Source organism: Eriocheir sinensis, chromosome 48 (genome assembly GCF_024679095.1).
Source record: "Eriocheir sinensis breed Jianghai 21 chromosome 48, ASM2467909v1, whole genome shotgun sequence".
Taxonomy (NCBI): Eukaryota; Metazoa; Arthropoda; class Malacostraca; order Decapoda; family Varunidae; genus Eriocheir; species Eriocheir sinensis.
The window spans coordinates 11,829,372-11,846,665 of NC_066556.1; the positions used below are offsets into that span (position 1 = coordinate 11,829,372).

A 17,294-nucleotide genomic window follows, 5' to 3' on the forward strand; every position below is an offset into this window, starting at 1 on the left:
TTTGTACCAATGTTTCTGATGTTCGTCAGTCTCGTCGTCATGTGCTACCTTATTAGGAGAAACTCTGTCCTGCACGATTATTTGGTTGTGCAGACACGGCGACTGGATGCCGGGAGGCCACTGGCAAGGTAGTTTTTCCTTTTCTCAGACAAGTCAGGGGACGGAAACCTGGCTGCTCCTATACTTAACATTGTACTGTGTTTCACTACTGTATTTTTTTTTAGGAGCTAGATCAACGTTTCATTGTCTGTAACTATGCCAGTTGATAGTTTCTTATACATGTGTCCTTATATTTATCTTTTGAGAGGTTTCTTATGTTTCATGTCACACACGTTGTGGTTTCCCTCTCCCTATTTATATTATAATTCCACATCTGTTCTTACATAGCCAGTGTTTTAATATAATTGCATCATAGGCAGTCTGCTTGACAAACTCTCACTATGTATGTTCATGGTACCTAGACTGCTATTTCGATTTTTATATATCGCGAGGTCGCGATCACTGGTAGGTGACCGAGCAGTGTTATAGTAGGATATCAATGTATTATTATTATTTAATATCACCACGAATTAGGCATACAATTGTCAATGGAAAAACCCCACGACAGATAGATCACGCCACCTTATAGGAATGTCGTCCGTCAGTGTTTACCGTCTCAGTTTTGTATACTTAGCACTCCGATGGTGCGTGGAGGTCACCTTGACATACGTGACCAATTGTAACCATTATTTTCCAACCTGTAACTCGCCACTCCTTCACGAGAGTCCGACTGACACACAACGACAGTCGCTCTCGCTCCGTCGCTTCTTGTACATAAAGGCTACGAATATAATTCGCCTTAAGGAAGCTGAAGTCTTAATCAACACCCTTTAAACGCCCCCCGACAAGCCCGTTACACCTTGACGAGCTGCCAAGTGGAGGGCAAGGTATCCGGAGTGTTGTGGCCTGTGGTCGTCGACACAGGCTCGGAACGCACATTGGTGCGGCCTGACGTGGTGAGTCATCGTCGGCTTCCTAAGACGTCGCATCGACTCTGCGGAGTCACTGAACACTATGCAGAGCTCAGAGGCCCAGTGGACGTGAAGTTTGAGCTCGGAGGAAAGGAAGAGTCCCTCTCTGTGTACGTGGCTGACATGGACGACCCCTGCATTCTAGGTATGGATTATCTTGTCTCCCACAGGTGCGAGCTGGACTTTCGCGCTAAGCAGCTGACTGTAGGAGGAAGGAGGGTGCCACTGACGACTGTGAACAAGGAAGACCTGCCAGTGACGGTCAAGCGCACCACCATTATCCCTGCGAGGTCGGAGATGCTGTTACCCTGTCAAATTACGGGTGCCCACCCGGCTAGCCTGTGTGTGGTAGAGTGGAAGTCGATGTCCGGTAGAAAACGGGGTGATTGTAGGCAGTACTTTGGTAGACCCTGCTGCAGCGGAAGTGCCTGTCGTCGTGGCCAATGTCTCCTTCAGCCCAAAGAAAATAGAACAAGGGACCATGGTGGGGTTGTGCCAAGAGATCGACCAGGAACCGAGAACCTGTGTCTGCATGAGAACCCTGACGAAGCCCCAGGAGGAGCTGCCCGACTACCTGCGCGACCTGTTTGACAGGAGCTCCAAGTGTCTAGAGGAGCCCCAAGTGGAACAGCTCAGGGAGCTTCTCGTGAGGAATGCAGATGTGTTTTCCACAGGAGACCTGGACTTGGGGTGTACGGACCTGGTAGAGCACCACATCGACACAGGTAGCCACCGCCCAGTGAAGCAAGTTTCTCGAAGGATGGCACCAGCCCATCGCAAGGAGATGGATGAGGGAATGGATGATCTCCGGCAACAGGGGTTAATCGAGCGGTCCAGCAGCCCGTGGGCGTCTGCTGTAGTGCTCGTCAGGAAAAAGGACGGTTCCCTCAGGTGCTGCGTGGACTACCGAGCCCTCAACGATCTCACCATCAAGGATTCATACCCACTCCCACGGATCGATGACACGCTCGACGCCTTGGTGGGTTCCAAGTGGTTTTCAACACTGGATATGAAGTCTGGGTATCACCAATTCAAAATGGCGGAGCAGGACAAAGAGAAAACAGCCTTCTCCGACGGTCAAGGCCTGTGGCAGTTTAAGGTCATGCCCTTTGGCCTGTGCAACGCGCCGGCCACGTTTGAGCGGCTGATGGAGAGGGTGCTGGAGGGACCTCACTGGAAGACGGTACTCATCTACCTCGACGACGTGATTGTCTTTGGCCAGACCTTCGAGCGGGAGATGGAAAGGCTATCAGAGGTTTTCGGCCGGTTTAGAGCTGCACACCTTAAGCTCAGCCCGAAGAAATGCTGTCTGTTCCAAAAGGAGGTCCAATACTTGGGACACATCGTGAGTGAGGCTGGAGTACGCACTGATCCTGAGAAGGTGGCTGCGGTAAAGGACTGGCCGACACCCACCAACGTGAAGGAGCTGCGGAGCTTCCTCGGGTTGTGCTCATACTACCGCAGGTTTGTGAAAGGCTTCGCTACGATTGCTGCACCACTGCACCTCCTGACCTCCTGAAGAAGAAGTGTTTGAGAGCAAGTTTGAGTGGACAGCGGAAACTCAGGTTTCCTTTGAGAAGCTCAAGGAGGCCCTCATCAGCTCGCCCGTACTCACCAACCCAGACCCCTCTAAGCCTTTTATACTGGATTGTGATGCCAGTGATGAGGGGATTGGTGGAGTGCTGTCCCAGGCATGTGCCGACATGGAACGGGTTGTGGCCTACTTCAGCAAGAAGCTCACCCCAGCCGAGAAAAATTATTGCGTGACCCGGAAAGAACTCCTGGCAGTAGTCAAGAGCCTTGACTTTTTCCATGCTTACCTGTACGGTGCAACTTTCACCATCCGCACGGATCACGCTGCATTGCGATGGTTGAAGTCACTGAAAAACCCTGAGGGCCAGCTTGCTCGCTGGATAGGTAAATTAGAGCAGCATCACTACACTATTGTGCACCGATCTGGGCTAACACACGGTAACGCGGACAGCTTGAGCCGGCGCCCCTGCCTACCTGAGTGTCAACATTGCCTCCAGAGGGAAAGCGTCCAGAATATGTGCCGCCGCACTACAGTGGAACAGACAGCGGAAGTGCCATGGGAAGACTTGGGAAAACTGCAGCGGGAGGACCGAGATCTGAGACCAATTATGGAGTGGCTGAGTCAGTCGTCAACGCGACCTGGGTGGGAAGTAATTTCGAGAGAAAGCCCTACCATCAAGAATTACTGGACTCAGTGGGACACTCTTCGGATGGACGACGGGGTGTTGCAGCGACGCTGGGTCTCTCATGATGGTCTTAACCACTACTGGTCCACGGTGCTACCTGTGAAGTCCCGGGAAGGCGTCTTGAAAGAAATGCACGACAGCATCACCAGCGGACACCTTGGAGTAAAGAAGACACTGAGTCGCCTGCGCCAAAGGTTCTATTGGGTTGGCATGAGGAAGGACGTGGAAGAATGGTGTCACGCGTGTGAGGTGTGCTGTGCAAAGAAGGGCCCCAAGAAGCGTCACCGTGCCCCATTGCAACTATACCAGGTTGGAGCCCCCATGGAACGGGTGGCAGTGGATATAGCAGGACCCTTGCCTCTGACGACGAACGGAAATAGGTACATCTGCGTCACAATGGATTACTTCACCAAGTGGCCGGAAGCCTACGCCATCCCTGACCAGGAAGCCACTACCATCGCCAAGGTTTTGGTGGAGGAGTTCTGTCGTTTCGGTGTGCCTAACGAGCTCCATTCCGACCAGGGAAGGAATTTTGAGTCAACAGTCCTTGCTGAGTGCTGCAAGCTCCTGGGTAGCAAGAAGACCCGGACCACCCCTCTGCACCCACAGTCAGATGGAATGGTGGAGAGGTTTAATTGGACGTTGGGCCAGGAGTTGGCCAAGCAGTGCAACAATGATCAGTCTTCATGGGATCAGAAGCTGCCTGCGCTTCTCATGGCCTACAGGTCTGCCGCCCACGAGATTACGGGGTATTCACCGGCAAAGCTGATGTTTGGACGTGAGCTGCGATTGCCGGTGGACCTACTGACAGGAAGGCCTCCTGGGGAAAGCCTTCCAAGGGACGCCTCCAGTTTTGCCCGTCAACTAGAGGAACGACTGGAAGAGGTGCACCATCAAGTCCGAGGTGCCTTGAAGTTCTCCGGGGAGGCCATGAAGCGCGGTTACAATATGAGAGCAAGCCACGTTGACTTCAAGGAAGGAGACCAAATCTGGCTTTACAACCCGCAGAGGAAGAAAGGACAGTCTCCGAAGTTACAGAGCCCCTGGGAAGGCCCTTACACTGTGCTAGAACGCCTCTCCGACGTGACTTACCGAATCCGGAGAACGGAAAGGACCAAGCCGAAAGGGTAAATTTTTACGACTTCACCAGTTTCGCATTTCGGAACGAAACTATTTTTTTCTAGTAGATTTCTGCCTGTTTTGAAAGAATATGCTTGTCATTTCTACCGCAAATCACTAGTTTTTTTTTCCGGCCCCCCCCCACCCCCCCTCTTCCAACCAAAAATCTAATGGGTAAAAATGCATAAGAACTCCTTCCTCCCTTTCCCTACCACCCCCCCTCCCCAGTCCCCAACAAGCCTGGGGGCACGTGGGGAATCGGGGGTTTTGGGGGGGGGGAGCCAAATAAGCGAAAAATGGGCAAGAAAAATTTAGGAAAATTTCTGTTAACCTAACCTAACCGCAGCCCCCCTGGACTCCCCCCGACAGGTTGCTAACCTAACCTAACCTAACCGGGGGGCTCTGCCCCCCTGGACCCCCGACACAGGTTGCTAACCTAACCTAACCGGGGGGGGCTGCGCCCCCCTGGACCCCCCCGACCGTTTGCTAACCTAACCTAACCTAACCTAACCGGGGGGCTGCGCCCCCCTGGACCCCCCCGACAGGTTGCTAACCTAACCTAACCTAACCTAACCTAACCTAACCTAACCTAACCTAACCGGGGGGCTGCGCCCCCCTGGACCCCCCCGACAGGTTGCTAACCTAACCTAACCTAACCTAACCTAACCTAACCTAACCTAACCGGGGGGCTGCGATCCCCTGGACCCCCCCGACTTTCTGCTAACGGGGGGGCTCCGCCCCCCTCGACCCCACTTTTATGTAATTACTCAAACTCCTACTGTCACAGTACCTTATTCATCAGTCGGGTCGGTTTCCTCGTCACTGGAGTCTTCCTCTTGGAGAGGAGTAACTTCTCGCGTGTGTGTGCCTTGCGGTGGGTAGAGTGCTGCAGCTTGGAGGAAAAATGCGTGTAGTAGGCTATCCTCTTCGTGAGCTTTGATGAACAGATACCTGGCCAGGTATTGGTATAAGAATTTACTTCGTATACCTGGCCGTTTCACCGACTCCTTGACGTCCCTCCACAGACGTTCAACGTTCTGCGTGTGTATTTCACAATCCTTGGGACTTACAAAGTTTTCCGAGTGGTTTATGGTGTAATGTGTGTACCCAAGGTCTTTCAGATTATGGTAGGCACCCCACTCGTCACTCACGATCACAGACCCGGCCCGGATATATTTCTGAATGAGTGGGAGGAGCGTGCCTTTGTCACGCCGCTCAGCTTCACCCAAAGGCCCAACAAGGGGAACAACGAATTTTTTCTTTCTCACGCGCTCGATACCCCCAAAGAGCCACACCTGAGACAGCACTCGTCCCCTCTCGTACTTGCGGCGAACAATGAGAGTCTCGTCGATCTCCACAACGATGCCGGGACCACCAATAGAGTCTTGATTTCTGAACCAAAAGTCAGTTACTTCACTGCAGAAGGAGCGCCAGTCGACAGATGTGCGTGAAGATATGTCCAAAGACTTGATCACTGTAACGTGATCCCAGTGCTTACTGAGCCAGTGATTGACAAACAGAATTATTTTTCAGGCCGGCAGTTTTATATTCTGAAGGAATGTTCCGTTGAAGTCACTGACACTGGTCACAGTAACGGCGTTTCTTTGTCTTAGGAATTTTATAGCTACCACTGCACCTCCACATGAATTGTCCGTCCTGACGCAAATTACAGTCTTTTTGACACCTTGGGCACTGAACTACTGTGGCTAGGACACCGTGTTCTTGTAAAAACTGGCGAGATATTTCATTTTTCTCGAAAAAACGCGCAATACATCGGAAGTAAGTCAGCTCGCAACCTGCACACACGGACATCTTCCTCAAACTAATTCAAATTCAACTGCTCTGCCCTCCTCGGATAAAATGAAACAATGTGATTGGCTTAATTAATTATGATTTTTTTCATTGGTTGTGTTCAAACAAATTAACCAATCAGGGACGCCGCAAAGGCGTGCGCATGTCTGAAACCAACGCACGAACGAACATCAGAGGCAGCGAATGCCCGCGGTGCTCAGTCAGACAGTCACCCATCAACAGTCGGCGCGGTGAGTGTCACACCGTGACCCGGGGGTTGCCAGATTTTCTGTCACGAAAAATGCCAACTTTTGACCAAACTCTACAAAAAAATGCCAATTTTTTTTCTAAATATGCCAAGAAAAATGCCAACCTTTTTATTCTCAATGTGCAAAATTTACTGCATTCTGTTTTTACAAATGTGTTGCATAAAAATAATGTATATATATATATATATATATATATATATATATATATATATATATATATATATATATATATATATATATATATATATATATACTATAAAATTTCCTTTAACTAGGAAGATATATAACTTGACTAATTAAAATACAATAACAACACATACAATCAATGTCAAAATGCATATCATTCATGCCTATCATCAGTGAATTCCAATAATTCAACAAACCACCACCCTTTAAAACATATGTAGCTGCTCTTTGTAATTTAATAAAAGGAAAAAGATATTAACACATACAATCAAATATATTACTTTATTTATTTCTCTTTAACGTGGCATATAGCGACTAAATCAATAATACAAAATAATATCACATTCAATGAATACCAAAAGCATGTCCATCATCATTAATTTCCAATACTGTAATAAATCACCATCTTGTGAGACAGGCTGTAAAAGAAAGAAAAGAAAAGAAAGATGTTAACACAAAATCATATATATTACTTCATTCTATTCATGATAATGTTTATTAAAGTTCCTAAACAGACTGTTTGACATCCTTTAAAATAAAATTTAATCCCATAAACTCTGAAATAAATTTAAGATTTAGTGACTTTTCTACTACAAATCTAAATGTAATCAAAAACATCATCATTTTCAAATTCAGAAACATCTGATGAACTGCTCCCTTTATACATATTTTCACTGGAGAAAAGCTCAAACATAGTTTGACTAGGTACAAAATCCTTGCAACATCTACCTCTAAAATGTAGGTGAGTGCGGATGCGGATAACTGCATCCAACATCTTCACTCCCATCCTATTTCTTAATTTGTTCTTCACGTAAGTCACATGTGAGAACACCCTCTCAACGACAGCATTACTGACAGGAGTCACTAAGCATGATAGTGCATAGTCAGATATTTCCTTGAAGGGGTGGGAGTCTATTACCTTTTTTGAACCTACACCAACCCAAAAATCTGTGCTGTTTTCTGGTATTTTGCCGCTGAACACAGGTTCCTCGCACCAGTCTACATGCAAAATTTTCCTGTATTGTTCTTCAATTTTGACAAAATTGTTTTCAACCAAATGTGGGAAAGGAAGATCTTTAAACTTTACCCTCTCAAACTGACTCAGAATTTTTACCGGGTTCAAAGCCAATAAGCTCTTGAATGTATTTTGAGTGGGAGGAAGGCGCCTTTCTAACTGCTGTATGGCCTCATTGATAAAAGCAAGGCATCGCACCTTCACTTCTTGAATTCTTTCTTCAGATTCTGGATATTTTTCTAAATGTCTCTGTACCTCTTGTGCAAATTTAGCTCCAAAGTCAACTTCCTCCACTGGCAGGATCTCCCCTTGGTAATTTTTTACCCTAGCACACAGACTCTGATAATGACATCTTAATTCTTCTTCTAGACTTTGTGGATCTGCATCCGTTAACTGAAAGTATGCATTTACTCTTTCAAATTCAGCAATCAGTGGTGTGAGACAATGCATATACAGAAAATTGATATGATCATTGAGCATCCCATGAAGAACCCTTGCTTTGTACATACAATCAGGTGTGGACTGTTTTTCTGCACACATAAAATAAGCTTTCAGTTCTTCCCAGTTGAACAAAATATTGTTCATCACTTTTCCTCTTACCAACCATCTAGTGACTGATGCTTGCTGAAATGGCAGTGGTGTTCCTTTCCTTTCCTCACAAGGATCCATTATACTGAAGAGTGTACTAAAAGCTTCTCTTCTTATGGCACTTTTAGAAAACCATTTAGGGATTTCTGCCAACAGAAATCCAAGACTTGCAGGAAGCTTTTTAAATGCTGCCTGAACACACAAAGCCAAGGAATGGCAGATGCATTTCATCTGGACACAATTGGGAGATTCCTCATGAATCCTACTCCACACTGAATTGTGAGTGCCAGTCATGACTGATGCTCCATCACTAGCATACCCTATGCAGTCTTTCAATGACAATCCTAACTTTTCGATTGAATTCTTTATTGCTTGAAACAATGCCTCACCTGTAGCTTCACTCACTTCAACTAGTTCAACTAATTCTGTCACAATTTTCTTTTCTGATCTACTGAAATACCTGATGACAACGCAAAGTAACTTTTTTGATGCAACATCAGTTGATTCATCAACAAGTATAGCAAATTTTTGCCCCAGAACATCTGATTTCAACTCTTCCACATAAGCAGGGGAAATAACCTCGGTCAATATTTTGCTACATTTTGTACGATGAATATTGATTTTACCAAGAGTACTTCCTTTTCCATTTCGCTTGATGATATCACTAATGTGGTCAACCGATATAGTGGAGCAGTGACAGCATATGGCAGTGGCTATCTCCAGCTCAGCACGTTTCACTTCATCAGACACATTTGGACTGACCTTCAGAGCAGATGTGTAAGGTATTGCAGCCTGTCGCTTTTGATGCTTATCCGATTTTTCATGATTTTGAAGGGAAGACAACCTTGGAACCAAATTGCAGTGACAGAGCTTGCAGAAGGCTTCACCAGAACCATCACAAAAAAAAAAAATTCCCACTCATCTTTAACCTCTTCAGTACCACGCAGCAGTATATGGTCATTTATCTCTCTCGAACCCATATCCTAGGACTGTGTATGTGCATCATGGGTTGGACTATATTCGTAGTCTGTAAAAACCAGGATATGGCATGGAGGGAGGTTGTTTTTTTGTTGCTGTTAAATTTTCTGGAGGAGTCATATAAACTCTTCCATTTTTTTGACATAATGGTGTATGTTTGTCGCAGATTAGACAAATAGGTACCCGACCGTCACTCCGTCAGCCGGTCATTCATTATAGGGCAGCCTCACCTCTTGTTATGAGACGACTCCTAAAACAAATCAATGATAAATATTTAGAAAACACCGGCGGACGACTTTGGCATTCAAAACTATTTTCTCAAGCGTAGATTTTGACGCTTTTTGCATTGGAGATATTATTTTTTCTGGGGAGACGATTGATTTTTGGGAAAAAAAAATCCCTCATAGTAAAACGCTTACCTGGAAAAGCCTCAAAATCAACGCCTGAGGAAAGTTTTGCATGCAGAGAGTATTTTCAGTTCACTCAATATACGCCCCGCCACAGAGCAAATCTAAATATAGCTTAGGTAATTAACCTAACCTAACCAAACCTAACCTAGATTAACGGGGGGAGGCTCTGCCCCCCTCAACCGACGGCTGCCACAAAAAAAGAAAATTAAATGTAATTAATCTAAATGTAACCTAACCTAACCTAACCTAACCTAGATTAACGGGGGGCTTCGCCCCCTCGAGCCCCCTTCTGTTTTAATGTAACCTAATCCTCGTAATATTTTGCATAGATTACTTACCTACCACAATCCTCGTTTTTGACCCCCTCGAGACTTTCTTCAACCAAAAGTAATAAAAACTAATTTCCCCAATATATAATCGGTATCAGTGAATAGAATAAAAAACTGCATTAGTGAAGATAAGTAAGGTATGCCAATTCTCTTGCCGCTCTTTACTAAATATTAACCAAATCAAGTAATGGACATTACAATCTATCTATTAATATCACAATAACGTTCACGTCACCTCCATCACTCAAAAGTCAACAGACAAGCAGGTAAAGAAAGAAAAGTGTCTGTTTCTTGCAGCAAACTTACCTACTACACCCGGTACCTGCGTCAGCTGGCCAATGTTTACAAAGTTACCCGGGCCCCCGCGAGCCACCCTCAGGAGTGAAAGAAAATTGACTTTTTAAAGGGGTACTAAAGTTTGGGTAGCTGAATTAAATGCTCCTTGAATCAGAGTTCCCATCTCATTCTATAAATAATCGTGTTACCGATAAGTCTTTTTAAAGCAATGATTTATCAATAAAAATACGCCAAGAAAAATGCCAATTTCTGAAAAAATGCCAACCAGCAGATTTTTCTGCCAAACACATAAAAAAATGCCAAAAAAGACGTTTTTGGCATAAAAAACGCCAACCTGCGCATATTCCTGAACCCAAGGTGAATCCATACAAGCCCCGCCCTCCGGTCGCATGGCTCCTCCCACGATCGTATTGCCAACACCTTGACCAAAAAAAACCTATGCCAGTATGTGCTTATGCCCATTTATAATGCATACATGCATGCATATGTATTTCTATACAACTACGTCTCTGTCATACGATGTGCAAGTGTCATTTAATATGTAAAAACACTATATTTATATGCCCGAATGCAAGAGCATCACATGAGAACACTGTTAGCTTTGGCCAGTTTGACTGTAATTCCGTCTCACATAAACGAGATTACCTTTTAGCTGAAATACGCTAATACTGTATTTAAAATAAAGGAAAGCATGCATATGCAAATTTTGTATCATTTTAATTTATGTACGTTCACTTTACACCCTTGGTTCAAGATATATGCCCTTCAAAGGATATTGTAATTTATAACAACATCAGGTTTTAGTAGCCCAATAACTGGCGCCAGACTTTTCAGACATGGAGCCAGCAGTTGGGCCAGACAACTTTACATCGAAGTCCCATGTGGTGGATGAAGAAGGAGAAGTAATTGTGATCAGCGAAGACCGTGTGGTGGATGATACCTACCGTGTGGATGGCTTTGAGATCCACGATTTTGTGAAACAAAAGGACTGTGTAACATTTAGGACAAATGTTAAAAGTGAAGAGGTCTTTGAACGCTGGAAAAATGCATTTTTCCTAAAGAATAATGTGTGCTTCAATTCATTCAAGATGTTCTCTGTAGGAAAAATGAAATTATTTCGCCAACAACTGATGTGTCACCATGGCAAAGAGACCCACGCGGGCATCAAGAAGACCTACACAGGGTAAGTTACTAATTTAATCAGTAAGTCCTACGCTATGCTTTGTTATGTTTTCTAGTGTTCTAGTTAACTCCCTCGAGATTAGTAACATAAAATATATTAGGGAACAGCAAAGGGTCATCAAGGCCCAACAAGGTTGTCCTGTGTCAGTCACAGAGTGACTTCGTCATTACACTAATGTAATACATGCATTAACACTACAAAAATGTACAGTACAGCTCGCTAATGCAATATGAAAAGCCCGTGAACAGGGCTCAGTCCTTCACATAACTTATCTATCCATTGACATTTCACATTTAATACTACTCCCTGGTTCCTATCGCTCATCCTCTCACATATCCACTTAACTAATCCACCTCCTATCCCATGTAATCTCAGTTTGTGCACTAATCTCTTATGTGGTACTTTATCAAGAGCTTTGCTAAAATCTAAATGAGTAACATCTATGCTATTACCCTCTAACTGTTCGGTAATATACTCTATGAACAGAAGTAAATTAGTAAGACAAGATCTACCTTATCTAAATCCATGCTAAATTACTCAAATCAATATATACTTATTCAAATTATATCAAATGCTATTCTTAATAATAATCTTCTCTAATATATACCTTACATATATAGGTACTACACAGGTCAAACAGACAGACCTATTATTACTAGCATGGTCCTTCCTACCTTTTTTTTTTAATTGGTGTAACATTAGCTAACTTCCAGTCCTTAGGTATCTCTGCAAATCTCAGTGATCTATAAAAAATTAACCTAAGTGCCTCAGAAATAATATCTTCACCCTCCTTAAGTACTCTGGCATGTACCTCATATTATTGTGTTCTTCTTGCAAATTACTAATGCTTGTTGTCTTTTTTCACTTCACAGTTGCAAGGTGTTCATGGATGCTACCATCCGGTTGGTTCATGCAAGATCTCCTGAAGATATAAGAAGTTTTCCATGCTTCATGAAGATTACTGGACAGCATAACCACCCCTTAGATACAGCTGATGTATTAAATCAGCTGAGAGTTTCTCCATGCACCAGAGAGATGTTTGAAAACTATTTCAGACAAGGTAAATGATAAAATGCATATTGATTTTTTTATGCATAAGCAATGGAATTTGAAATTATTTGTTGTTCCTGATGCATGTTAATGTTGCTGTAATGAGGTGAACATATATCAACTGTTTTAATTTTACAAATAAGAAGAAATTGCATGAAGAAATTTTACATGCTGTGAAAGTATGCAATTGATTTTGTTATAATTTACATAAGTAAGTGTCAGGTACAATATACACATAACTGTGTATGTTGAGTTGAACATAACAATAGTATTATGCATACAGGTATGGCACCTGGACAAGCCTACAGGCACCATTTGCTGAAGATGGAACTCGACGAAGACTTGTACAATCAAGCCAAGAAATCAATAAATCCTTCTCCGAAGTCCGTCGAGTATATGTGGAGTACATGGAAGAAAAAGGAACATGGAGGACTGAATACGCCGTCAATGTTTGATGCCATCAAGACATACGATGAAAAAATACGGACCTCATTATAAAGATACACAATGAAGGGAATCAATTTGCAGTTGTTTTGGTCACCCCATTCATGATGAGGGCACACAAGCTGTTGCAAGAAGCTGGAGAAGTTGTATTTGTTGATGCAACAAGTTGTGTTGATCAGGTCAACAGAGCAGTGATACCACTTCTCTGTTCAGGACCAGCTGGGGCTGTACCATTGGCTGTCCTGTTCACCTCATCTCAAGATGAAGCAACACTAACAAAAGGTATTTAATGTAGGCCTATACTAGCTTGTTTCTTAATTCTCAATTAAAATGTGTATAAGTGTTTAAGTATTAGAAATCTGTTTTAGGTATTCAAGTGTCAAGGAAAGCAGCTAATATAATTTTGTACTTTATCCTTTGCAGGATTTGGTATGGTAAAGGAGGCGATTGGGGAGGATGGATTTTTTGGTCAAGGAGGTCCACAAAATTTCATGACAGACAACTGCAATGCAGAAAGAAATGCATTGGCAGCCATTTGGCCTAATTCAAAACAATACCTCTGCATTTTTCATGTTCTCCAACAAGTATGGCGCTGGCTTCTTGATTCTAAACATGGAATCAATAAGAATGATAGACAAGAATTGATGAGTGCAGTTAAACTACTTCTTCATGCCGAGTCAATTGACAGATTTGAAGATCAACTGGAGAAAGTTCAGCACCATCCTCTTCTTCAGAAATATCCCAATTTCAAGAGGTAATAATAGAATATGTGTTTTAAATGTAAATCCTTCCAACGACACTAATACACCTGCCCCTAAGACTTCCCTTTGATTAAGGTCAGCCACACATCCAGCCACATAGGGTGTTCTGCATTCACACCTCACTCTATAATGCATAGCCTGAATAACAAAAGAGTAATTAAAATAAGAAAAGTCTCATGACAATAGCCCTTCTACCAGTATTTTTTTTTCTACCTGAAACATGGAACACATTGTTGACTTTTTTACCCTTTATCTTGTGAGGTGTCTGTAATTATTCAAATAATAGTAAATTTAATTCAAAATTTCAGCTAACTAAACACCTTGGACCACAGAAGAGAGTGGGCCATTGCCTACAGAGCAGGTGCATTGTTGAGGGGTCACAACACTAATAACTATTGCGAATCAACAATGTGCATCATAAAGGATAATGTCCTTAATAGGTAAGGATTAAACTAAATTGAATTTGCTATTCTGTTACTGTTCTCTGAAAAATTATTTAGTAACTCTTCAAGTAAACAGCATTACTTAACCCATCATCCTTTTACCAGGCTCTCCAATAGAATCTTAAATTTTTATCCTGCAAAATCCATGAACAATACTGTTCAAGAGCCCTGAAATCCATACTTCTTCTTCTATTCAGCGTTATTAGCCCGTTTTATCCGGGGCGCTGTTTTTGATGAGTCCTCGACTCTCCAATGCTACTCGCCACTCCTCTGTCCTCTCCTCCATTTCTTGCTTAGTCTCACCAACCAAAACCACATCATCTGCATACATAATGTCCCATGGTACTACTCTTCTAACCCCCTCCGTCCCCTGAAATCCAAACTAATTCTTTTTTTTTTTCAGATGTAAGGCATATAACACTGCACAACTTGTAATGTTTATGGCTGAAATCTTCAACTCCTTTATGAAACAACGGATAGTGGATGTAGCACTCAACAGAAGGCATACGAAGAGAATGAATGTCACCAAACTGCCTTTAGAAAGTGTTGTACCCTTGGGGAGTGGGTTGTACCGAGTGGGAAGTGAAACTAATCCAGGACAAATGTATGAGGTGGATCTAAATATTGGTATTTGCACGTGCACAAAAGGAAATACTGGTGCAGTCTGCAAACACCAAGCTGTATGTGCAGACAGTGCAAATCTAACAGTTCCTCAAATGCCTATGCTGAACAGTAATACCCGTCACCAGTTGGCAGTGTTGGCTCTAGGGCAGAAGGACGCCCCCAGTGAAAATTTCTTCAAGACACTGAAAGAAATTAAAAGTGATGAAGCTAGTAAAAGCAACATTGAAGCTGCAGTGAAGTTTGGAAAGAGTGAGGAAGCCTGTGAATTAAATTTTGAGGTCAAAGGGGATGCTGAAGAAATTTCTCCTAGCTGCAGTATGGAAACAGCATCGGTGTCATCTCAAACTAGCAGTGATCATGGGGGCTCTTCATCTTTAGCTGACAACATTCATGATGAGACCAATATTGCTGTAGCAGAGCTTTTAAAAACATCCAAAAAATTTGGTAATGAGGATTCAGTCTCAGCTCTTAAAATGTTCGTCCAGAGGCTAAGATCTGTTAAAACCTCAAATCAATTTAACAGCTTTCTTCACACTGTGGGTGTGGGTGTGTGTGTGCAAAAGGGAGCTAAACGTCCTCGAAACCTAGCGGAAAATGTTAGGAACAATGTGGCCAATGCCAAATCACATGGTAGTGGTCACTAAGTCATCCTTCTCCTGAATCTCATGCTCTTTATATTTCTGCCAGAAATCATGCCAGACCTGATCTCTAATTAGCCAAAAACTCCTTCATCAATTGAAAATATCAAAACCTGTTACCTTCTAACTCCCCTCGTGATTTCTGGCATCTAGCCAAAAAAATCTCCAATTTCTCTTCTTCTTTCCGTCCTCTATTTCAACCCGATGGGTCCACATCAGTCACTTTCTATCTCTAAGGCTGAACTCTTTGCTCAAACCTTTGCCGAAAACTCAACTCTGGCTGATTCTGGTCTTGTTCCTCCTTCTCCACCCAACTCTGACTATTAAGATTCTTTGTAATTATGTTTTTCATACCCTCTCTGGATTTAATCTTCGGGAGACTTGAGGACCTGAAGGAGTCCTTCCTATTGTTCTCAAAAATTGTGCTTCTGAGCTCACACCCTGCCTGGTAAAACTTTTCCATTTCTGCCTACCTAAATCTACTTTTCCTTAATCCTGGAAGTTTTTACTCATACAGCTTGTTCCTAAGATGGGTGACTGCTTCACTTTGGGTGTGGCAATCTAAGTGGGCTTTTTTGTTTATCAATCAATTTCTTTTAGTTTTGCCCTTGGCCACCACACATGATGTAAAAAAAAAAAGTACGTATCATTTGGTACTGCACTACAATGTACGCTAACCCATACTCTGCATCGCTCCAAAATCCTTTTAAACACTAATTCCAGGCTCACACTGATATGCTTCCATTTTTTTGTACCATTGGTGACCAAATTGAATGGTATTACCACTGTAAATTAGGACTGTTAATTAAGTATAGCTATTCTGAAATTATGATGCTTGTTTTATTTGTTGCTTTAGAGTACATCGTCATGATCCAACCCATGTCAACATAAGTTGAAGATGTAAGCAAATTATCCTAATAAATTGTCTAATTTATACTCAAAACAGGATAACGAATATTTGCATTAGTAATGAAAGTTGAATTATTTATGCAATTTAGAACACTGCTTCATTTTACTGTTTGATATACAATGCTATTATTAAAAAACATGCTTAATGAAAAAAATAAAGTTAACAATTCAGATATGTCATGACTCACATATTCAATTATACATCAGGTATTATTTTAGAAAACTCAACAGAAGTAGTAACAAGAAAAGGAGTTCACTATTATAAGATACACCTTATTCTAAGATGTTTCTTTCTTCTATGCAGTTTCCATCTTTGATTAGTCTTAAGAAGTACTGATAATGCATAAAATTTACCCTAGAAGTAATTATCCTTAGAACAGCAAGCTAAAAACCAGGCAGAAGGGAGGGCTATGAACATCAAGCAAATTGTGGGGTAAAGGCACGTATTTTACTGATTATGCACATGTTAATTGAGCACTTGATATGTATGTATATTTTAGAAATAATGCTGAAATGCGATTCTACCCCAGATTACTGGGAGGTCGCCATTGAACGCTCCACTCTCTAGAGCAGTAATGCGTTTATATTATTTGCAATTATATTTGATTCCGTATTTGTAGTATATATTACATGCAATAGATTGATGCTCTTATATTTTAGTTCTATCATGATGCTCAGCTGTGATATTGTTTATACATGCAATTTTGTGGAGTTAGCGACTTAATGCCAGGTTGTGCGTTTTCTAAAATTATACTTACACATCACCCGAGGTGCACCATAAGGTTGAGATACGCGTAATGATACTACATGAATGTTAAGGTTAAATTTGTTGACATGAGCGAGAGAGGCAGGTGAACTATGTAGGTATTATTCTAATACTAATTGTATATTTAGCATGGCACGAATAAAATAATAATTGACAATAGAAGGTTAAATTTGTTGACATGAGCGAGAGAGGCTGGTGAACTAAGTAGGTATTATTCTAATACTAATTGTCTCGGGCTAAAGAGAATGCAGACTTATTTAGCACG

General features: G+C 42.5%; 3 long non-coding RNA genes across 4 annotated transcripts; 2 read left to right on the forward strand and 1 right to left on the reverse strand.

Moving 5' to 3' along the window:
• Positions 1 to 6,725: 6,725 nt before the first annotated feature.
• LOC126981604 (uncharacterized) lies at positions 6,726 to 10,844 on the reverse strand. Of its 2 annotated transcripts, none has more exons than XR_007734001.1 (3): positions 10,221 to 10,844; positions 9,406 to 9,425; positions 6,726 to 7,013 (listed from the first exon to the last, which is right to left on the reverse strand). It is a non-coding gene; the product is annotated as an uncharacterized LOC126981604 (long non-coding RNA). The 2 variants fall into 2 exon arrangements; XR_007734002.1 differs by having other exon boundaries at positions 9,359 to 9,425.
• A 181-nt stretch (positions 10,845 to 11,025) lies between these two features.
• On the forward strand, positions 11,026 to 13,639 carry LOC126981602 (uncharacterized). Its single transcript, XR_007733999.1, has 4 exons — positions 11,026 to 11,394; positions 12,267 to 12,454; positions 12,728 to 13,170; positions 13,312 to 13,639. It is a non-coding gene; the product is annotated as an uncharacterized LOC126981602 (long non-coding RNA).
• Positions 13,640 to 13,994: 355 nt separating this feature from the next.
• LOC126981603 (uncharacterized) lies at positions 13,995 to 16,184 on the forward strand. Its single transcript, XR_007734000.1, has 2 exons — positions 13,995 to 14,089; positions 14,496 to 16,184. It is a non-coding gene; the product is annotated as an uncharacterized LOC126981603 (long non-coding RNA).
• The last annotated feature ends 1,110 nt before the right edge of the window (positions 16,185 to 17,294 follow it).